The sequence below is a fragment of the Stigmatopora nigra genome, chromosome 16, assembly GCF_051989575.1.
Source record: "Stigmatopora nigra isolate UIUO_SnigA chromosome 16, RoL_Snig_1.1, whole genome shotgun sequence".
Classification (NCBI taxonomy): Eukaryota; Metazoa; Chordata; class Actinopteri; order Syngnathiformes; family Syngnathidae; genus Stigmatopora; species Stigmatopora nigra.
Window position 1 is genome coordinate 4283045 of NC_135523.1, and position 22623 is coordinate 4305667.

General features: G+C 36.7%; 1 long non-coding RNA gene across 11 annotated transcripts in view; it reads right to left on the reverse strand.

Annotated features, from left to right (window-relative positions):
• LOC144209665 (uncharacterized) overlaps window positions 1–20473 on the reverse strand; it is a 50483-nt gene extending 30010 nt beyond the window's left edge. For all 11 annotated transcript variants that reach the window (XR_013329196.1, XR_013329195.1, XR_013329192.1 and 8 more), the window contains exons 1-3: window positions 20315–20473; window positions 11919–12040; window positions 5202–5342 (exon numbers count right to left, since the gene is read on the reverse strand). This is a non-coding gene — a long non-coding RNA (uncharacterized LOC144209665). The remainder of the gene's footprint in view (window positions 1–5201; window positions 5343–11918; window positions 12041–20314) is intronic.
• Window positions 20474–22623: the final 2150 nt, after the last annotated feature.

Sequence of the window (22623 nt, forward strand, 5' to 3'; positions counted from 1 at the left end):
ATGCCGCAGTTAGAGGTGTGGAGTGAGTGGCACATAAATACTGTGCAAGGAAAGTGTGAAGGGGAGAGGGAGGATTGATTGCTGCCTTGCAGCCCAGGAAACCATCATGGAGCTGCAACAATCATGACCTCCTGCAGAAGACTTTATAACATGTGTTATCCACTGTTAAAAAAAAGCTTCATTTGGCTGCCAAGGTATCTTTCAAAGCTGAGTAGAAAATTGTGTGCAAATTAACTTTTGAAGCAAGTAATTGATCATGTCGTGCTCAAGGTCAATAGTTCATCTAGTATATTGATCAAATATTTTCTAGTGGGATTTGTATTTCATCCTGTTTGGTTTTAACATAGTTTGATGACAAAAAAAAATTGAATAAAGGGGTTATGTCACCTTTTGTTCAGTACTTTAAAAACATTCATTATTTCCAATTGAGGCATTAATTTAGCCTACTTTTCTTTTCTCTTTAAGAAGCACATTGAATCACAAAAGGGTCTTGTTGAGCAAGAATGCCCGGATTGTTGATGTTTTTTTTTCTTTTTTTTTTATGCAAAGTGCGAGCTCACCTTCAGTGAATTCCACTCCTTTGAAGTTTTACCATTGAATATCCCAGAGGAAGAAACTGTTTGTTTCAAGTTTATTTTCATAAGAATGCACAGCGATGCAAATTTCATCAAAAGACCACACGGCCTTAACCATTAAGTGATGACAAAAACAAGAACGTGAAGGTGATCTACCCAGATGTGGGTGCTAGCCGGACCAAATAAGTCTCCAAACAAAGTAATTTGCAGTCAAGTCACTTTGCTGCAATCTGTCTTTTTTTATATATATAAGAGAGCAGGTATATAAATGTAATGGCATTAGGCCTCTATGCTCCCAACTAATCAGCAACAAACATGGCCATTGGCTGTCCTAAGAGTGGCTAGAAGTCATCCAAGTGAAAGTAACACTTAAACTTACTGAATTACAATTGTCACTAGACAGAAGGACCAAGTAAAATAACTTGGAAAATGTCATTCCTGGTAATTCTAACCCAATTAACCTTGTTAACTAAATAAAAGCAGTACAAACACCAACATTTTGACAGAAGGTGAAGGAGGGCTGGTACATTTCAGCATACAATTATGCTTTTTGATGCTGCTAATAGCTTGAGATCGATCTTATGATCTCAAAGATTTGAACATTAACATCTTTAAAACAGCCCATGATGCATATTTAACATTCTTCAAACTACCCTATTAAGTCAAATTGACAGATAACAACGAGATGTGGTGTGGAAACAGATGTGTATTGCGCTTCTTACTCAGTGATAGGCCATTGATAGACATAAATCAATAGGGCATAAATGCTATAGCGTTATGTGGCAGCTGAGTACACCATCCATCATGCTGACTCCTTTCTTTAGCATGCAGTCTTATCTCACCTGCAGACTGAGTGGGGAGACAATGCATTCAAAGGAAACTCTGCATCCTCGTGCATGTGTCTGTGTGTGTGTGTGTATGAGAGGATGGAGTGAGAAAGAGAGAGAAGTGTGCTAGGAGCGACAGAAGAAAATGACAAGCAGGTAGATAGACTTAATTCCTTGGAGGGTTAGAATGAATGCTGACTGGAGGAAACGAAATACTTGTGAAAGTTATACTCTGGGGAGAAGCTTGCTCTGGGCTGTCATGCAGATGGCCACACACACGTACTCTCTTGGATAGGTACACAAGCGCCCCAACACATAGTCGCCAAACACCTCATATTTAAGTACAGAGACATCGTCACTTCTCATAGACCTCACACATAAAGGAATATTCCGGCTTGAATCCCTGAGCTTCCTATCCGGGCGAAAGCAAAAAAAAGAGATGAAATATTTTCTACCAAAAGCTTTCATCATTAAGGTGTGTGAGTGTGTGTAGTAAAAATGCCTCTCTATTAAAAAAGCCCAGACATTGTGTATGGTGCTGTTTGCTAAGGTGTGTGTAGCTGACCCTCATGGTATTTTTAAAGAGAGTTTGTGATCTTTAGAGAATTCATTTCTTCTGTGTGCTACGGTAATGATAAAGGTCTCGGCAGGATACTTTGGTCTCGAGGACTTTTCATGGCACCTAGTGTTCATGCACTAACCTAAGTTGATGCTCTTTTTTTTAAAGAATACTCAGACTGTATTTGTATTGGTCTTCTGTCTATTCAGCACAACAGTCAAACTTGTCTTAGAAAGTAAACTTTTAGAGCAAATATATATTTCACTATGAATCTCTCCTGGCATACCTGTGTGAAAATGTGATGGGTACAAAGTGTACATGGTCTAAAAAAAAACAAAGTAATACAATACACTGTAGAGAGGTTGAGATAGACTTAAAACAAATCAAATAACAATTTAATCATAAACCTTGTAGTGAGTGAGCCCCTATTTAAAGCCCCATCAGTGCAAGTTTTTAAAGATTATTCAAAAATTCATTATCAAGACTCATAATTGATCCATAATTGTTGCAATTGTACAATATAGATCAGAAGATGGATAGATAAAAAGAGCAGAGAAAACAAAGTGTGGGTAAGACGATAGATGTGTATTCCGTTTTTGGAGACTATGTTAGAGGTTGCTCTAATTAGCGGTAAATTGCCACTATAGAATATTCCATTTTTAATTGTGTTATCTTTATCCACAAGGACAGCAGTTTTTTAGATTTTTCGCTTGATAAATGGACCCGTTTACAGTATCCTCAAGTTGAAAATTCAACAGCATAAAGTTGCCTTACTCGCTCATTCCAAAAAACATTCATGCTGAAGAAGCATTGGGGTCACACCCTTCCATGGAGCGAGGCCAAAGCATGCAGTGCAGTGCATCAATAGGTGATGAACCCACGCTTCTCTCTTTTAAACGAGATTGTTTGGCCAAGACCTATCTGTACAGGGTTGACCATAAAGAGCTCGGTGAGATTTCGGTGCATTTGTAGCCTCTGACTGAATACAAGTGACATACAGTTGGATTTGTCTTTTGGTTGCTGTTGCTTGTTGACACATTTTGATTTAAAGTGAAATGAACTTTACATGACTGGTGCAAAGGTTTACAAAAAAATCATGAGCATTTATCCAAAAAAGAAGCATAATGGACCAAAAGTGACCTGGGTTAAAAACTACCGCAATCAGCACAATTAACCTACAGGGCGGCTGTGGATTTTTAGCTAGAATGAGTGAGAAAATGAAAGTAGAGGTGGAAAATGGGCTCATATTTGGAATAGAATGTGAAGAGGAAAGCCCACGGCTTAGTTCTCAAAGTAGGGACTTGGGATGTTGGAATTATGTCCACAATGTCTTGAGAGTTGATGGACATGATGATTAGACTTTTTACAGCTTTTAATATTTTGCGAAGAAAATATAGCAGGAAAAAGTCAAATTTTTAGCTTGCTCTGATGGTACATCTGCAAGATTAGAGGTAAATTGGGTTCTGGCCTCCAATAAATTAAAGAACCTGTTTGTCCAATTGTGTCAGTGTGATCAATGTAAGTCATCTGGTGAGAAACACTCACTTGGTCTTTGGAGGGAAAACAAATTTAACATATTCCCACTTCTAATCACTTCATAGTTGATTAACGACACTGGGAAGTTTTAGTTAATTGGAGTTCTTGAATAAAATGATATATCAAACCTAGCAAAAATTGAGTGTTGTTTTTGTATTGCATTCCTGCTTATTTATACTTTTGTCTATGTAGATTAAAAATATGCGGTTTTGTTTAGAATTTTGGTTCCACCATCATGGTACCATTATGGTGCATATGGTTAGGGTAACCCTAACCTTATTCAAATGACGTACAATTGGATGATTTAGATGAAATGGCCGATTAACTGAATTTAATCTCACTGAACAGGACGGAAGAATGCACACAATCCTCAAACATCTACAAAAATATGAGGGCATGAAAGATCTATTTTTGTGCTGTGACCATCAGTAGATTGAGCAAAAAAAATGTTAGGATCTTGTGGAATTACCAATCTACCTGCTATTTTTGTGCACGAGAACGCAACTCATTAAAAATCTGTAATTACAACTAGAGCCAGAAGCTAACAGTGTATTTGATCGAAACCACTCAAACAATGGCTGTCTTTCCCTTTTGCACATCTGGATACACTAAATCCCTGCGACAAAAGGCTGCGATAACAGTAATTGCAATTCCAAACACAATTATAGCTCTCATTTATCCATTTTCCTCGGAGTTGTTTGTGCTCATTATAATCTTAGGGTTGAAAAGGAATAGGCAGTAGATGTAAATTGAAAATAGCCTTTGTCACTATAGATTAATTTTGACAGTTTCCTACCTGTGCAAGGCTGTCGAAGGTGAGATACTAACAAGGAGCTGAGTGGGAATATTCAGCCAAGGACAACAAAATCGTTATATGCAAACAGGTTTCTGAGTTGTGTTTATCTTATGCTATAAGTCAGAATCAATTCTCCAATCAATGACTACATAATATTTTAGATTTAGCTTTGACTAAGTTAACTCGCAAAACATTAAAATGAGGCCCACTAATGTGAGTGGCAATATTATTATTTAGTTTAACTGATTTACACAGTCTCCAGTCTGCAAAATGAACTATTGATAATTTTTCAACAGATTGCTGAACCCTTACGACATCTCTCACACTTATTGTCAATCACCCTGTTACGAAAAAAAAGGAACTATAATCAAATGATTCCTTTTCATCCAGAGAAACAAGGTGATCTTTGTCATCAAAGGAATTTTGAAAAGTCAGATCATTCCAAGCACTCCCTGCAGACAGCTTTAATAATTTACCTCTGCTCAGAGAGACTACAAAAGCCTTTAGTTGCATCTTTGCATGAACAGGCTCTATTAATGGAGTCGTTGAGTGGCAAATGTTCATTAAATGGTCCCTGAAATGTAGCAAACAATTATTTTACAGTGATCCTCTAAAAATTTCTGGAGGAGAAAAAAAAGCATTAAAAAAAAGGGCAATATTGATTTTCAGGTGAAGTTTTGAATACCCCAATGTGTGACATTGGCTCTACAGGAAAGGAGCTTTCCTTCAGATTAATCCTTTGATCTTTAGCCCCTTTATCTGTTTATGCCATGCTGATGAATTTAAATAGCTTGGGAACAAATCTCCTAACCACCTACTTTGACGATATTGACATATGATATTGACTCATGGTAAGACCTGAGTCAGTTCTGGCCGTGTTAAAACACAATTCCTTGAAAACAACTAACCTCATTATAGGGATCATCCATTCTTTCCTTCAAGTGTCAAAGCAGTGCTGGAGGTGCCGAGTTTGGAGGGTGGGCAGCTGAGACGTGCCTCATGACCAACAAAAGGCGCCGGAATGAAGCATATATTCAGCAAGTCTCCATCTGTTCAACATCAAAAGACTGACTTAATAAGCAACATTGACAGGTCGCTTATGTTAGCCGAGGCTGTCAGCACACACTTAACCTCTTGATCAGAGCCAAAAGGTCATTAAATGAATCAGATATGTATGTTAAAAAAGTGTGAGTATTGCAGTGAGCATATTGCAATATCACAGTACAAACAGGACCTTGTTCAAGCCCAAATAAACCTAACAGGTTGGATCAAATCTTGCTCTCTGCGATTTACCAATTGTACCTTGGCGATTGACACAATAAGCACCCTGACACTATGATAGAATAGAGTAACCAGGGTCAGAGTATATGTCTAAAACAGTTGTCTCACAACTGTATAAATCTGTCAAACGGTTGGGTCAGGGCAGGATTCTGGTCTGTCTAAGTAGGGCTTTCCACATAAATGCATGCATTAGAGTTTGTTGTCATCCAGCATTACTTTGTGGATACCTTGCAGCGTCCTTTACTGACCTGCAGACTGTAATGTGTTTTTCTGAAAGCCCCTGGATGTCTATGAGACATATTGTTATTCTGTATCATTGCATATCTCTGGCTGTTGTTGATATCATGTCAGTGGAAGGTCAGAGCATGTCCTAAAGAGCAAACACTGTCACTAGATCAAGAATCATCCAAATCCATACTTCTAACACAAAAAAATTGTTTGTTTCTGAATAGTTACTACCTTGCATTATCATCATATCAAATGGTAAACTATCTCAAAATTTTTGCCCATGGGAAAGTGACTCAAAATTCTTGAAGGCGCCAATACAAGCTCTCACGTTATCATTGTAAGGTAAGTTTTTAGTTAAAGTTCATGCAGGCTTTGAATTAAATACACCTTGACAGCTTGAATAAAATAAACTCCCTTTTTTAAACAATTTGAATTCAAATGCAAGTTCGGAGTTATGAACTATGCAAAGACAACTTTTTATTTCAGTCTATATAAATAATAAAGCAAAATAATTATGACATCTACAGATTTACTGTGTTCATTTTGTGTTTCTTATTGTTTTCACTTTGTAATTCTGCAAAACAATACATATATTTGAATGTTTTGTTTCCCACTTTGCCAGTATATTAATTCTAGAAAAGGTCATGCAATTGAAAGACTTCAGAATAATAGAAATATTGAATGTGACACGCTCAACATTAGAATCTATCTTCGTGCAAAGAACCAAATGCAGACAAAGCAGCATAGGTAGTCTTTATTTTTAAAAACAACGAGCCAGGCATGTAATTTAAAAACAAGAATGAAGATAAAATGCCACCCTCTAAAAAATAACTATATTACTAGTAACAAAATAAAAACATTCTGAAACTACCTTTTTCCATTAGACTCCCTTAAACAACACAGATCTATAAGAAAGTTAGTATATTTTTTTCTCTCTTGCCAAAGTACGGGATCATTAATTAATTTAAGGTGGACTGTAGATTTAAATTTTAGTTCCTTTGGACATCCCTGGTATATAGGTTAGCTTCCATTTCTATCAGCTTTGTATCAGACTGGATGAAAAAACAACCAGGTAATTTAAATTCTCACTTCATTTTTTCCGGGGGAAACAGATAGAGAAGTGCAATTTCCATATAGATTGTTTCAACTGGAGTGAATTAACAGGAACAAGGCACCCAAGCCAATGTACTTGTACTGAAAAATACCTACTGTAGATTAGCAGTGGTGCAATGTTAAGACAGGACTCGGCCAATTATAATATGACACAGTACAGTAAAAAAAACTGGTCGCACAGAAGTGAGTATGAAGTAATCATCTCACATTGAAATTCTATTGAGCAATGTATTATTTTCTTGGATTGTTTTATCGGCTAGTATCCATTTATGTTTGCATGGCCTAAAAGTTTTATATGTATATGTCACTTTTTAGCAAAGGGCACAACAGAACATGAAAAATCTGGTTATTTCTTGTCATTGCAATGTAGTGCAGTGTAAGTGTTTGTGCCGGATGTGTCGCCAATGACTTGCTGAAGTTACATTAGGGAGCTTTTTGAGAGCTATTGACGCTTATGTCACTGAACACAATTTTCAGAAGGAATATTTTAAGGTTAAGAATAAATTCCACTACCTCAAGGGTTCATTAGAGCCTGAAATGAAACCATGGGGAAAACTCCAGAGGAGTTGTGAAGGAATGTGAACTGAAATGGCAATAATAATGCAACATTGCTTCGGCTTTTCCCTGCCCTCCATGCAGACAGCTTCACGAGGAACATATGCCCCAACAGATGGAGATCCCAGTGTGACTTTGCCTATAAAGATACTTTCACTCGACTTGGGCTGTCTTAACAGTTCTGATTACCTACTAAAGACCAGATATTTATCCATCTACCTGATGATAGCAAGTAATCTATAGAGTAGTGTATTCTTTAAAGCACCAGAAATTCTAAAAACATAATGAGAGAATCCATTTAAAAAGGAAAAAAAGGAGGAGGCAATGCACCCATTAAAGACATTTGTCGCAGTCTTATGGGTCCGCGGGGTGTTGAAACAAGAAAAAACATAACTGCTTGGATGTTGATAAGATACAGCCAACTGCTTTGAAAGATATTAGTATGCAAAAATGATGTGTTGTTTTGAAAGGCCTGGTTCAGGAGAAAAACGGGGAAAAAACTGTTTTTTGACAGCAGAGGAGAAAAAGACAATTTGATGTCTCTCACCTCTCAAACTACAAGCGTTCAGTGCTTTAGCATGAACTTTCATGATTGACAGGTCACAGAAAAGCTTCAAGTAGAATGTCATTAAGGGTTTCCTGAGCAGCTCAAGTCAAGGGAGAGTGAGCCGTGAGGTGGAAAAAAAGTGGCAAGAACATAGACCGCACATGTTTCCTATCTCTGACAGGAAATCTGAGTTCAGGCAACGGAACAAAGTGTGCAGAGAGCCAGTGTACCCTAAATGATAAAGTGGCCCCATTCAAAGGGTTATTGCGTATTTCTTCCAAAAGCTACTCAAAGTGCTTTCACAATGTCCTGTTATTTGTGAAATGATAATGTTTCATGTTTTCTGATGACAAAGTACGAGGTGTCCAGTATCATTTTCAAGAATACTTTGACGGGACGAGAGAGGTAACTGAAAATCAAACCAGACATTTTCCCAATTGCAAGAGCACTATTTTCCTACTTGGCCAATACATTGTAGTGTAACTGTGACAATCCAATAAGTTTGTTAAAGTCAAGGTTTTCTGGCAAGACCGGTGTTTGCTTAAGGGCTACAGGTCTATAAAACTTACTATTAGCCTTTAATCTAAGTAAATGTGTCTGTGAAATATAGTAATAATATAGTATATAGTATTTTTTCTTAGGGGAACTATTAAGTACATTAATGATATGTACATTGTTTCTTAGAGGGTTGCTTAACATTAACAAATCCTCAAAAAATGTGAGGCATGAAATCAAATGGTTATAATTCACATGCTTTTCCATCTATTTAGATATTTAGAAGACCTTCAAAATAAGCTACAATCTACAGCTAAAATACATTCTATTCACTAAGCGCATTTTGCGACACTTCAGTTATTTTTTCGCTCGCATCGTTTGGTCGGCAAGTACAATGATGCAGACATGATGATGAATTTCAGTTTGTATGCATGATTATGTTGCCAATGCTGTGTTAATGCATGTGTATGTATGCCCTTCGATAAAAAATAAATAAGAGGATTCCATTTAAAAAAAAACACACCGAGCCTATTTCTATCTAACAATAGAGCTGATTAAGTCGCTCTCTTTTCCATGTCAGAATAAACACGATGCAAACCGCTTACTTGCAGCCAATGGCTGTTGATGAGTTTGCTGTAGTGGAGATAATCAGTTTGTTACTTCCATCTCCTTTTCCACACACAAAGTCAGAGAAATAGGTATTTGGAGACACCTGATATGCACTAATGATTTGTTTGACTGTCAAAATACATTTAGCATGGCTGAAGAAACAATGCAGCTCATGGATTGATCAGAAGCTTAGATTTAGTCACACTTTGGCAAAGCTCACGACGCTTTACATTTTCCTCGAAATGATTAGAGAGTAATGATTCACGGGTAGAACTAAGAGACTGCTAAAGTCATTAATGATCCCTTTTCCGTATTTAAAGCTTTATTCAGCATAGAAGCTTATAGAAAGTCTTAGTTACATGTGAATATTTAAAACACTAAATGTTTTTATATATATTTGATCTGAATTTCAACGTAATTTAGTCCATCACAAAGAAATACATGAACTGGTCTGTATTTATTGTTGGCTGGCTATATATTAATCTAATCTTTTGTGGTACATATCTGCTTCAGTGACTCATATCATGCCTCAAAGGAGGCTAAAACTAGACTGGTAGATGGTCAGCTTTTTCTTTTGTCATATATGGACTAGCTCCAATTTTCAAAGGCTTGGCTTCACTTTAACCCAGCACTGAATTTTACCACTGCATACGGCTACTGAAAGGACCATCTTTTTTTTCCCTGACAGTCATTAGTGTCAGGGTTTGCACTTAAATGTAAATTGTGGCCGGTGCTGAAAAGAAATTACCATCATGCAGTCCTATTTACGTCAGTATTAGGGTACGACCACGTTTGAGAAAAAAAAAATCAAGAAACAGTTTCCTGTTGACTTGAGCACGCATAAAAGAGCTACAACAATTCCTCATCAAATAAAAACAGATTCCATTCACCCATGGGAAAACAACACAATGAAGAGTCAGGTGGGTTAATGATACTTTTGAATAACTCACTACTCGGGCTATTTCAAGCTGACTTTTCAAAGGAAGGAAAAAAATGTTTTACCCTAGAAAGGGATCATGCTCTTGGACAGGCATGTCATTTACATATGGAATTCTTACTGCATAAGCAATGTAATACGCAAAAAAAATGTAGGGATATATTAAGCATAGCCATGTTAACATTTTCCCCTTTCAATCAGTGAGCCAATAAATCCCATTTTCTGTATGTGTAAACAATTCATATAACTTTAACTTTCGTTTTCCACCTTATTAATCAATTACTTTCCTGTTCAGTGGTTATATAATGAAGGGTTGTTATTTTAATTGGAACCATATGATGACTGGAAAATAACAATTATCCTCTAGAAGTTGGAATTAAAACATGACTAGTTGCAGTGATGACGATTTAAGTGAGTAGGCGATGGTTAAAAGTGGACTCTAAAACAAATCAATCCATAGACATACTGTCACTTTCTTTATGTTGAGTGGGGAATGGGGGAGTTCAATTGCAAGGGCATCAAGAAAAAATGCCTTCAGTATATGCTAATGTATTACATAAACCTTTTAAGAGTCAACATATTTAAAAAAATGTTAACTTAGAATATAAGCAAAGCATATAAAAGTAATTTCAAATTCATCAAAGTAAAGTGACTACCACTATTATGTTGTAAAAGAAAATCCTTGAGGACTAATGCTGCCTTTATGCCCCTGTGGTGTTTTATTTTTACATTTGTTTTATTTTTCACAGAGCTATAGTATACAATTCTTTAAATTCTGTCTTCCAATGTCCTCTTGACTGGGTTATTTCATTTACTGCACTTAGTTATTGTGCTCTTAGGTTGTAAATAGCTCCCACTTGTAAATTACGTTGATATAGTATATATAATCTAGAAATACTAATAGTAAAACAGTGTTTCGGTAATATGGGTTATGATGAGTGCATTTTAATTGATAATGTGATGTAAAGAATTTACTGAAATTATGATGATTAAGAGTGAGCTTTGCTGAAAGAAAATGTGTGTGAGTGTGTGTGTATAATTGGAATTCCTTGAATTGTGTTCCTTCACAGTACATACTGTGAACAATATGCACTTACATCAAAGGTACAGTACTTATCGAACTACAATTTATGGCATACCATTACACCCCTAGAGATTATACATTATAACCTGCCCTAGGGGGCACCCATAACTATGATGTGGTTCGCAATAAAAACAACTTTGACACCTCTGAGGGAATGAATGGGACTGTTAATACAGAGGAAGCTAGTGAGATAGAGGGGGAGGTAATTGGTAGCTTTGAACCTAAAGGGCAGGATCTTATTGTATCTTGTGTAATGGTCTTTTACTTAGATTTTTTTCAGGAAAGCAATAAATTGTAGTATTTTAGACGGGGTGTGAATAACGTAATCTGTAGCTATACTGCATATGTGGGAATATAGTATTGATGTCAAGATAAGATAAGATAAACTTGCATCTAATGCCTATGAATATGTTTTTTTCCCTGAGACTTATAATATGACTGTAAAAGCCTTGACAGATGTTGTCTTCACTGAAAGATAATGGAAAAAAGTAGTACAATAGTACAGTACTTCCTGGTCAGATTTTGTTCAGTGTTGCAGTAGTGTTGGACTTTGTCCCATCTGACTTCTACACAAAGTCAATATACAGAATAATTGTGGAAAAGGAATCGATTCAATAGTGAGACCGTACTGTATGTTCTTCCCGTGTGGTATTGTTCATTATGATAAAAAAATATTCCTTGCAGTTATTAAAATATCCGACTACAATTCTAAGTCTCTGAGTTCAGATAGAGCCTAGCCTCAGCAAACTTGCATCAAGGTGAAGTAGTTAACTTACCAGCTCTGTTATTGAAATTGAGGATACGGCTCTCTTGCTCCATCGAACCTGGAGGATCGTTTTCGTTGAACTCTGTGCTTTGTGGTTAGAACACTATTCATCTTGGCCTCCAGAGATACAATCTGGAAGACACAGAATTGGAAATCCGTGAATCTCTGAGTCACCTCATGCTAGTAAGTTCTGTGAACAGTTGGATACTTCATTCACATCAGATTTCATGGTCATTTCTGCTTTTGGCCACCCGCAGAAATTATTGCTCCTCTATTTTTTGCAAACAGAGAATACAGAGAACACATGGAGGGATTCATCCATTGGCACTGTGGGCGAAACCCCTCATCAGCAGGGTAAAAAGGAATAGATATGTTAGTAGAGTTATTTCAACAGGGGTCTCCAGCCTATTCCACAAACTTATGTGCTTTTGCAAGTGGAAACAATTGATTATAGTCCAATGATGCTTGTTTTAGCAAAAATATTTGGTAAACAGTCTGTGCTGGTATCAGTTGGAAACTAAACCAGGATCCACAGTAGGTTTTAAGGACTGGTTTGGAGATATATGTTCTACAGGGTTGTCACTTAAGCTTGACACTGGTCAGGATCTAGGGCAAAAAGGTTTAGTATTTTGTAACAGTTAACTACAAGTGTTTAGCTGAACATTAACCTGAATTAGTCAGGTTTTTTGGCACACTGACAGCTGGCCTGAGGATATTCTATGATTCATTTGGGACCTTTCCGAATGTTTTTCAGGTGACAGCCATTTTGCAATATACATGTAAATAATAAAAATGTGATATTTGGGGCATTTTCAAAACAAACCTGATAAAATGACAGCATAGAGTTGGGAAAAATGTAAAAAAAAAACAACAAGAAAAAAAACCTTAAGGGCATCTTTAACAAATAACCCCAGCGTTACTGCTCCAAACATGTAATTTCCACATTTTATCATGTCCATTGTCAGGAGAGCTGTGAAACAAGAAAAGTCAACAGTTGCGTCCTATTACAAATTGAAATAGTTTTGTGGGCAAGTTGGGAAAATGGTAAATTGCAAAGCCAATAGCACTTGTATAAGCAAATCCTATTTTTCTCATGAATACTCAGACAACCACATGAGGATCACATCAGAGGGCCTCAGGACTGGAAAAAATGTGTTGATGAGTAAACACAATAATTGCCAAATAAACTCATCCTTAGCTCCCCCTCTTTTTTTCCCATATTTGAACGTTGCATGCAACCAGACATCAAAGGCAAGTCCGCCTCTGTGATTTGTACATGGTCACCCAGTAGTTGTCAGACACTGCTCTTTTTAACATTTTCCACATGAAACATGCACATTATTTACGCAGTGCACATTCACTTACCAAAACCAAATGGTGACCACGTACCTTTATTAACGGATGCAATGCAGTGCCCTCACTAATTGGCTACTGAATTAAAGCAACCATAATGAAATTTCTGCCAGTGCAATTATGCCATTATCATAACTCAACACCTTATTAAAAATGACAATGAAGTGGCAAGTTCTCAAGACTGGAACAAACAAGCTATTAATTAATCAACTAACATGCCAAGAGATGCCAACATATGTGCAAGCTCCTCCTGGGACTGATTAAGTAAATGGAACAATAAACATTCATCTTATCAAGACAAGCAAAAGTCAAATCAAAACATGTGAACTTTAACGGAAAATGCTGATTATATATCCTGTAAACACCTAATCCTGAGGATACTCAATTAGCACTTACATTTTAATACCTAAAATTGGACCAAAACAAAGCCACAAACGTTGCCTACTTGATCTTCATGGCTCAAAGTGTAAGATGGATGTAGATGAGCATAGAAGTAAGCTTCATTACCGGTAGTCAATTGTCACTAGTCTTAAAATATTCATACTAGTGAGTCTTTGTAGTGACAACTGACAAAACCTCAACATTTGACGCACTTAGTGGCAGTGATGCCTGTGTGATATATTCATAGCAATATCTTCCTGTATGCTGAGTTAATAAATAATCTGTCACTCAACTATGTAATTATTGTTATTGCAAAGTTTACTATGAATGAAATTTTGGCAGCACATGTATTTATTTAATGGCTCAACTGTATGTATAAAAGTTGGAAACCCTTGCAACTTTCAGCACGTCGGAAGTTGCAGCAAATATGTAATACCACATTTTTTTTTAAGCAGAAAATCGAAGCACATTGTGACAACGTATAAATGTAATCACACACTTAAATAAAGTATAAGAAAAAAAAAACATACGCACACAAGTATTCAACGACTTTGCTCAATACTTCTAGCACCTTTGGCAGAAATGTCAGCCATTTTACAGACAGTTTTTCTGAAGATAACACAGGCTTGGCAGACCATCTATGTGCAATTTCCCCCAATTTCAAAACCTTACAAGCACCATCAAGTTGGCTGTGGAATTTCAGTTCTTAGCCATTTTTAGATCACTCTGCTCAAGGACATTTCCAAAGCCACTCATTTGATAGTTTGACTTTGTCTTTAGGGTTGCTGTCCATCTTAAAGTTGAACAGTGGGCTTAATCTGAAATGAAGAGCACTTTGAAGGTTTTCTCATTCATCTCTGAATGTAACTGAGTGTACATGCAGGCTTTTTTTTTAAGTCATTCCGTTTAAAGGGTTTGGTCAACTGTTTACATTGATTGATTGCTTTATTGTACGAGTACAATGAAGTGCCTTTGGGGTACAGCCCGATTGGAGAGTTATAACAGCCCCTACTTCATTGAAGGGATACAAGCCAGGCAGTCTGCCTGGCCATGACAAGAGTGACCCTCACCTGTCCTCACGGGCCCCTGTCCAGTCTGATTTCCAAATCACCCACCTCTACCACTTTACTTTAAATCAGATTCATCTTTCCTGCACTCCTAGTTTATGCTGTGGCATGCACTGTCAACATTTGTAGCATTATATAGGCAGGTGAGTGTAAATGAATTTACCACAAGTGGACCCAATTATGCTACAGAAACATGTCAAGATTAGTGGGAACAGAATGCACTTGGAATAATTGGTATATGTGATTTATGTTATTTTTTCCCCATCTCCATTATAATACATTTGCAAATTTCCTTTTAAAATGTGAAGGGTTTCTGCCAATAGAATATTGACACAAATAAAACTAATTTAGCTTACTCTCAATGGTGGAAAATTATTTGAGCAACTTGTGAGGGAGAAAAAAAACATGAATCAATAATAATCAAAAGATATGCTTATACAACAAGCCCTTCTTATAAATTATTGTTTGTTAGGAGGTGTTTTTAATTCTGGGGACACTTCTAAGGTAGGCTAAAGGCACCCAGATTACCTTTTCAGCAGCCAAAGCACAGTCCAGACACCTGAAGCATAATAAAAGAGTCTTACATGGCTTAACACTGATGACAGCTTGGCAGCAAAAAAAATTAAAAAATCAGCCAAACTGCCCACAGTGTGACTTTGAGTAAATGTTCAATGTATCGGAAAGAATGAAACTCAAAGTTAGAATAATCCTTTTAAAAACAATAACACTGCAGATCTGTTGAATTACCTGCAATGCAGATAGTCGGGTAACTGGGGAGTCAAAAAAATGGATATAAGAGAAAACTAGCTTGCAATGGTTCATTTATTATTATTTAGGATTGAACGGCTATGCATTTTTCATGTTTTTTTTTGCGAATAATCAAAATCAGTAGCTACTGTGCATGGTGCCTGATAAACAATGCTTTTAGACTTTTATTTATTTTATGGAAATTGCTCTGAAGAAGACTCATTGTCTCTCTGCAGTAAATGAGTCCCCAAACGACATTAGGATTAGAATATGATTAATATTGTTGTTGAAATATGAATGTGCATCAATGATATGGTTACATTTCAGTGTCTGAATATTTAAGCGCAAGCATATTAGATCAACTGGAAGAAAATCACATTTCAAGAATACAAAAACAATTTATTTTGCTCCTTATATCGTATTTGTTTGTTTCCTTACGTTCTGAACGATATTTGCTCATGATTATATTGAACATGAGCATCTGTAATAATTAGCGAGAGACAAAAGCTCATAGCTCAATGTGGCTTGCCTAACCCTTTAATCCAATCACAAAAGTGGTATACCCAAAGAGGATACAAATATATTTCATTATCTATCCTGTATTTCATAGACTTTAAACGGGAATACATTGTTAAAAGTCAACAAGAATGATGGCCCAACATAATCGGTGAACAACCATATATCAATTACTGGTTGAATGAATTGTGCACATACAACCTACAGGAAAACCTTGAGCATAAAGTCATTTGTTAAGATGTATTTTTTTCCAATTCTGTAGGAGTTTACTTTACAATAAAAGTTTTCATGGTAAAAAACAGGCCCACATATTTTTTTCCTAGAACCTTTTATGCCAAGAAAACAGATTAATATTTCCATCATTGGAACACTCGTGTTGAAATATATGTAAAAAAGCAGCAGAAAGACATCCAGCTGCTATTATAGCATTCATAAACAGTAATTATAGGAAACTCGAGGGAGTGTAAATGGCAAACGGAAATCTGACTTGTGTCTCATGACAAGTTGTCTCGATTCTTAGAAGGATTCATGGTGAATGAAAATTACGTTGTCAGAGCGAGACACCATTTTTGCTGCATGATAGCACATGAACACATAATTTTGCAGTTGAAATAGCTATCTGTACCCACTCTGAGATTTTGATGGGGTGAACATTTAACCACAGTTAAATCGGTAAGGTTAATTCAGTCTTCAACTGTCAATAGAATAGCACAACAACAAGTAAAATGATGAATATGCTCTTTTTATGATAGATTAGACTTCACACGACAATTAAAAAATAGAATACATACACCTGCTTAGCATCAGAATTACTTAATACGAAGAAATGCGAGTTATGTATACTGCTCTGTTGTTGACTCATTGTCATTTGCTTGGATCGACCATGCATTTTACTTACCACACTTTGCCTAACACTCTTTGTTCCCGTTGTAATTATTGTCATTTGCTTGGATCAATTGTGCATTTTGCTTACTGTGTTTCTTTCACCTTGTTGCCCTTTTGTTCCCTACCATTGATTCAGGCTTTGCCATTATTTTTCGTCTTCTTCCCTGAGTTACATTCCGACCTGTTGAATTATCTAAGCATTAATATTATATATGGTCGCTATTGATCTTTAAAAGATACATTTAAAAAAACTGCATCATGTTCTGGCTTTAAACAATGATTCTCTTGTTTTCTTAATGTCATTGACCTTGTACGCCTTATGGCCATCCTAAACTTTAGGGGAGTGTTACTATAAAACTCCAAACCTGTGTTGGTGTGCATTTTCTTTTTCCATTGCCAAACAAACGGTGCTTGACATCACTGCTGACAGTGCCCTAGTCAGCAGGAGTAGCACCACAAGAGGGTGTCATTTAAAATGTCAGTGACCTGGGATTGATAAATGGGTGCAATTTTTTTGCACTGACAATCCCCCTACCAGCATGCGGTCACACTGACTCTCAAGACTGATTGCACTGGACAGTAGCCCCTTTAGTTTGTTCAGTACAATCCTAGTAAGCCAATTGGCCAACTAAGTCATTTAGTAATTTTTAAACAGGAATAAAACAATATAATAAAAATATTAGTCTCAGGAGTGCCTGTCTTCTGACTGTGTAAAATTGATAAATATTTTGTGAACTGTTTGAGTCCATTTAGTAAATTTGAACAAGGAATCGATCCTACGCTGCCCACACTGAAGTCAAGCTAAATAACTACTGTACCATCAGGGGGGATTTATTAGAAATACACTATAAATTCAAGCATAAAAAAGTACAACCAAATATAAACTGTTGAAGCCTTACTGTTAGACATTATACTCCGACTGTAACATTGAATACCAACTGGCCATGAAGAAAGTCATCCAAGTTTCTAAATTGTATGGATATACAAGAAATTGTAATCCTTAAATAGACCGCATAATCGTTTGCATACCTTGTTTAACATCTATAATGTTTGGGAAAAGTGTGTCGGCAGAGCTATTGCTAAAGACAAATTCATATACCATCTGCTTCATGGTTTTCTGTTAGAGCAAACACTTTCACCCAATTCACCATCCCTCGACGAGCCATCGAGGCTAAGCACACATACACACGAACATTCAACCTTTTTCCCATTTTTTTACTCTTATTTAATTATTAAAGCGACAACAGGGAGTGAGTTCAGTGCTGACCTAAGGATTAAGTTAAAGTACAATTCATGAAACAATTATTTTGTCACCACTTCTCTCAGTATTTTTTTTAAGTCACATCACTGTCAAATAAATGTAACAAATGTAAGATGCACCCTTATTTGGACTGTAAGTGCTCGTTGTCAATGCTCATCTTCAAGTAAAACTCTGATATGAATCCATCATTAATTATTGAGCTTCTTTCCACCTGCACTGCCCAAGGTCTGCTGACCAATTGCTCTCGACTGACCACAGGGACTAGCAGTAGAATCGAGTATTTGCTTTTATGACTCTAAAGCTCTGCCTACTGCAAGGAAGCCAATCAACACACTGTACACAAACACATAATATAGCAATACACCCACTCAAGAAGACTTTGTGTCTTTCTTTATTATCCTGGTGATGCAATCACAGGTATTTTAAATTATATATTTGAAACGGATGCAAGCAGGTGCATTGGATGCATTAGTAGTATCACAGCAGCCTGTTTTGTGTTTAGATATTTATGTTGCACATCAGGCTGTCTGAAGACCCTAAATTATCCATAGGTTTCACTGCGTGTGTAAAAAAAAATCGCTTTATGTGTTCTGCGATTGACTAGGGAGTGTCGGACTACAGATCACCTAGGATTCTCATAAGCGCTAACAGTCTAGAAAATGGTGGGATGAATAGTCTTAAATATAAGCTCACTGCTCTGTAATGGGGATAATGAATCAGTGATTTAAAAGGTCCTTGCACCCTATCGTCAGCTTCAAAGAATTATCCTATTGCCATTGACGACTCCAGTTCCATATTCACAAGGGACCTTTGGGGGTTATATTCCGTTGTGGAGGTAACATGTATTTTCACCCTGGAGGCAGGGATGCAGAAATAGAACACAGATGAATAGACAAGAGTGGACAACCGGAGGGAGGGTGGGGAGAACTGTGATAAATGAGCTGACAAATGCTGTTTGTGTAAGATCATGATAGCCGTGAGAGAGCTATAATCCACACTGGCAAACTGAGCCAGTGGGCCGCATGTGTGGCAAGAAGAAAACCAAAGATTGTGTGTGTTTCTGTGTACAGTAGGATGTCAAGTAAAAAAGATGAGAAGAAAAAAGCTGGGCCCAGAGAAAGAGACAGCTAATCCATATCTTCAGCAGCCTCGCTAAAAGGCATTTCTTTAGCCATGTTGAAACAGGCGTCATCTTATGTCTAAACAAAGACTAGTTTGTTGAATTGTCTTCACGGGAGTACGTCATCACCATGTTGCAGCCCTTAGCAATAAAATATCTCCAGTTTCTTCTATTTACTTTAAGAATGGGCATATTGAAGTATGTAAAAAAGCAAATGCAAAGATTTGTTTAAGACTCACAAACGATTAACCTTGATTTTCAATTGATGGGGGAGCTTTGCCTTGGTCATCATAAACAGAAAAAAATGATCCAATGACACAGTTGAGTAAACAAATGTATGTATGTCCCCACAATGTGCTGAATAGGATACGCAGCCCCCATAGAATTGGCATTTATTTATTTTTTTCCCATCACTCAACTTGAGCCTTATCTACTTTGTCAGCCGAAAAGGTTTTAGCAGTTCAACAATCTGCTGGCTCTTTTAACTTTAAATTGCAAGTTTTTGATAATCCCAAATCCTCTGATCAAAGGTTTGCTTTCATAATTCTGATAGATATTCTAAACCTCCAGACAGGCAAAGTGGTAACTGCTATAAGATCAGTAGGATGGTAGTAAAACGCAAAGCATCAAGTAAACGGAATGTTTAATGGAACATGGTTTACTTGAAAGATGTCCAAAATGTTCTATGGGTTTTGGGAGTGTTTTTTTAAGTGAAAATTCAGAGAAGAAGAAACCTTGTTTCTGTCCGTCTATATTGTAAAAAAGAAAAGACAAAGTAACCCAAAAGGTGACTTGAAAAGTGAACCAATTAACGTGAGAATTAGATTAGTATGCCTCCCTGATCACACACACTATTTATATATGTACTTCAGAGCCAGTAGTTGTAACCCTGACAAACAAGGGATTACTAATCAGCATGCCGTGATAAAGTAGGAGCTGCTACTGGGTCACAGTGAAGAAAAAGTGGGTGCCTATCAACATAAGATACCCTTTCCACACATGCAGTCACCATGTGTAAAAGCATGTACTATAGTGTCATTTGTGGCTGAGGTAAAAGAAACAAAAAAATGCATTACCTTTTGTCAAGTGAGCAGCAAAGCAGATGGAATGCAGGAGGACACAGTCAGAGAATGTCCAAATCAAAGTTCTTCGTTCACGGCTAACCGATTGATGCAAGAACCTCCACAGCAATTTCTGGTGGTTATTCTTCTCTGCTATCATTTTCTTTTGGTTTCACTGCATCATTCCTGCACAGAAAGTCAAATTACATCATGATTTGGCTTTTTTTTTGAAGATGTACAACACATGTAAGAATATCTACATAGGTCTATGGATGAAATATTTAAAAGGCTATTCAAAGGCAAACCATTTTCCAACATCAAAAATTTCACTGTCATGGTTGCCCGAACAATGTGTGCGTCCTCCCACATTTAAACTGCCACTGCATTCAGCTACTATTATTCTATGCTATTTTATAAACAGTACTGTAGGATGAAAAACTACAATGCAAGTCTCCCTGAGTTGGCTTACACCTTCTGTTCTGATTGCTAGGATGTTTTGTTTGTTTGTGTGATTGAGTACAACAGAATCTGTCTTCAGGGCTTTGAAGTTAGAGAAAACTGGCAAGGGGACCAATTCCTTTCATTGTATTGGCATGAAAGCTACACCTTATACAGCGGCATATTGGGAAATATGTTTGAATTATTTAGAAGTGTTTTGGATGTAGTCGGCCAAATTCATTAATATAGTACAGCTTTGAAATATAGTTATAAAATGTCTTAGTGATATGACTTGTTACCCTTTTGACATACTAGAGCCTACTTCAGTTGTTCCCTAACTGTCAAGAAATGCAAAATTGAATTCAAAGCTACAATTATATTATGTTGCCAGCTTGCATGGCAGTCATGTTTGAGGTCAATATTGGCAAAATTGCATGGAAATATGTTGCTAAGGGATAAGCAAACATGACTAAATTGTTTAGTGTGGATTCTGGTCAGGCTTGACTTTGAAACAGTCCCAAAAATTGCAATGGCAGTCACAGTTCAGATGAGACACACACGTTAGTAGGCCATGGTAAAATGGATTAAAGCAACAGATACAATGAAACATTATTAAACATTAATACAAAGAAAAATATTTTCACAATTCCATGGCACACAACATATTTGAAAAGTGGGGACTGACGTTACATCTCCGAATTTATATACTATGCACATGTCATTTCAATATTGTAATGGCCCTGTCATGAAAATATTTAATTTAGTTGTCTTTCACAGGCAGTTCTATAATTGACGCTGTCATCGTAAAGTGTTACCATTTCCCTTCACCTTTAGTAACTTTTCTTTTTTACTTAAAAAAAACTAATTGCCTTTGAAAAAAGAGGAGAGCATGAATGTCCCCAACTAATTTGCCATCTTTTAATGGTGAGTGTCAATTAAATATTGCTATTTTTAAGTACATTAAGAATTAAAGATCTATTCAGAGTGAAGGAATGTCATTCCTTCTTGAGTGAACACGAAATTGTGTTTATCCTTGGCAGCAATGAAATTACATAATGACGTCCCTTTGAGTGAAAAGGCCAGGCCTCCAACTGTTGTCCCAAGGACAAAGAAAGGTGTGTTCACATGCTGTGAATAAGTTTGTCCTCCCTTTTCTCCATTCTTCCTTTACTTATCACAATATAAAATCACAACGATGATGCTCATCCAATTCCGCAGGTAAGTCCTAGTGTATTGCAATTGCAGACTTTAGATCCAAGGTTTAAGATAGTATAGTTTGCCTTGCAGAAGGATAGAACAATATTGATTAGCGTTCTTATCAACACTAAGGATAAACACTAAAGGTAACAACAAGGTTTAGATATGAATCGCGCAATGAAAGACAGCATCATTATCTAACCTGGCACATTATTCAAGTTGTTGTGTGTTTGGTAATTGACATTGTCTATATGGCCCTTTCAGCAGAGAGTAACGATGCTACAAAGGTGAACCAAGCCCGGGGAGGTCAATAATGTTTTAATGATAACATACTTTATTTTATTATAACATGGTCTTTTGGCCTGGTAATTTATTGGTCAAATGAATCATGAAACAAACTGTTAGAAAGTGCCACCTATCCTGATGATTTGGCATAGTAAAGAACAAATCATTCCTGTCCTCCTTTTTACGATCACTAAAAAATGAACAATGCAACTGAGAATGTTTGTTCCCCATTGTAGATGATCTCAGAAAAAAGGAAGAAATGCAGAGGTATGGGGAGTTTATACATGATTTTTTGCTCTGCTCATGGGAACAGCAACTGTATATTGAATGAGAGCATTTCAATATAACAAACCAAATACGGTAAACAGTATCCATCTTCTTTAGGCAATGGTGAGATGCATTCA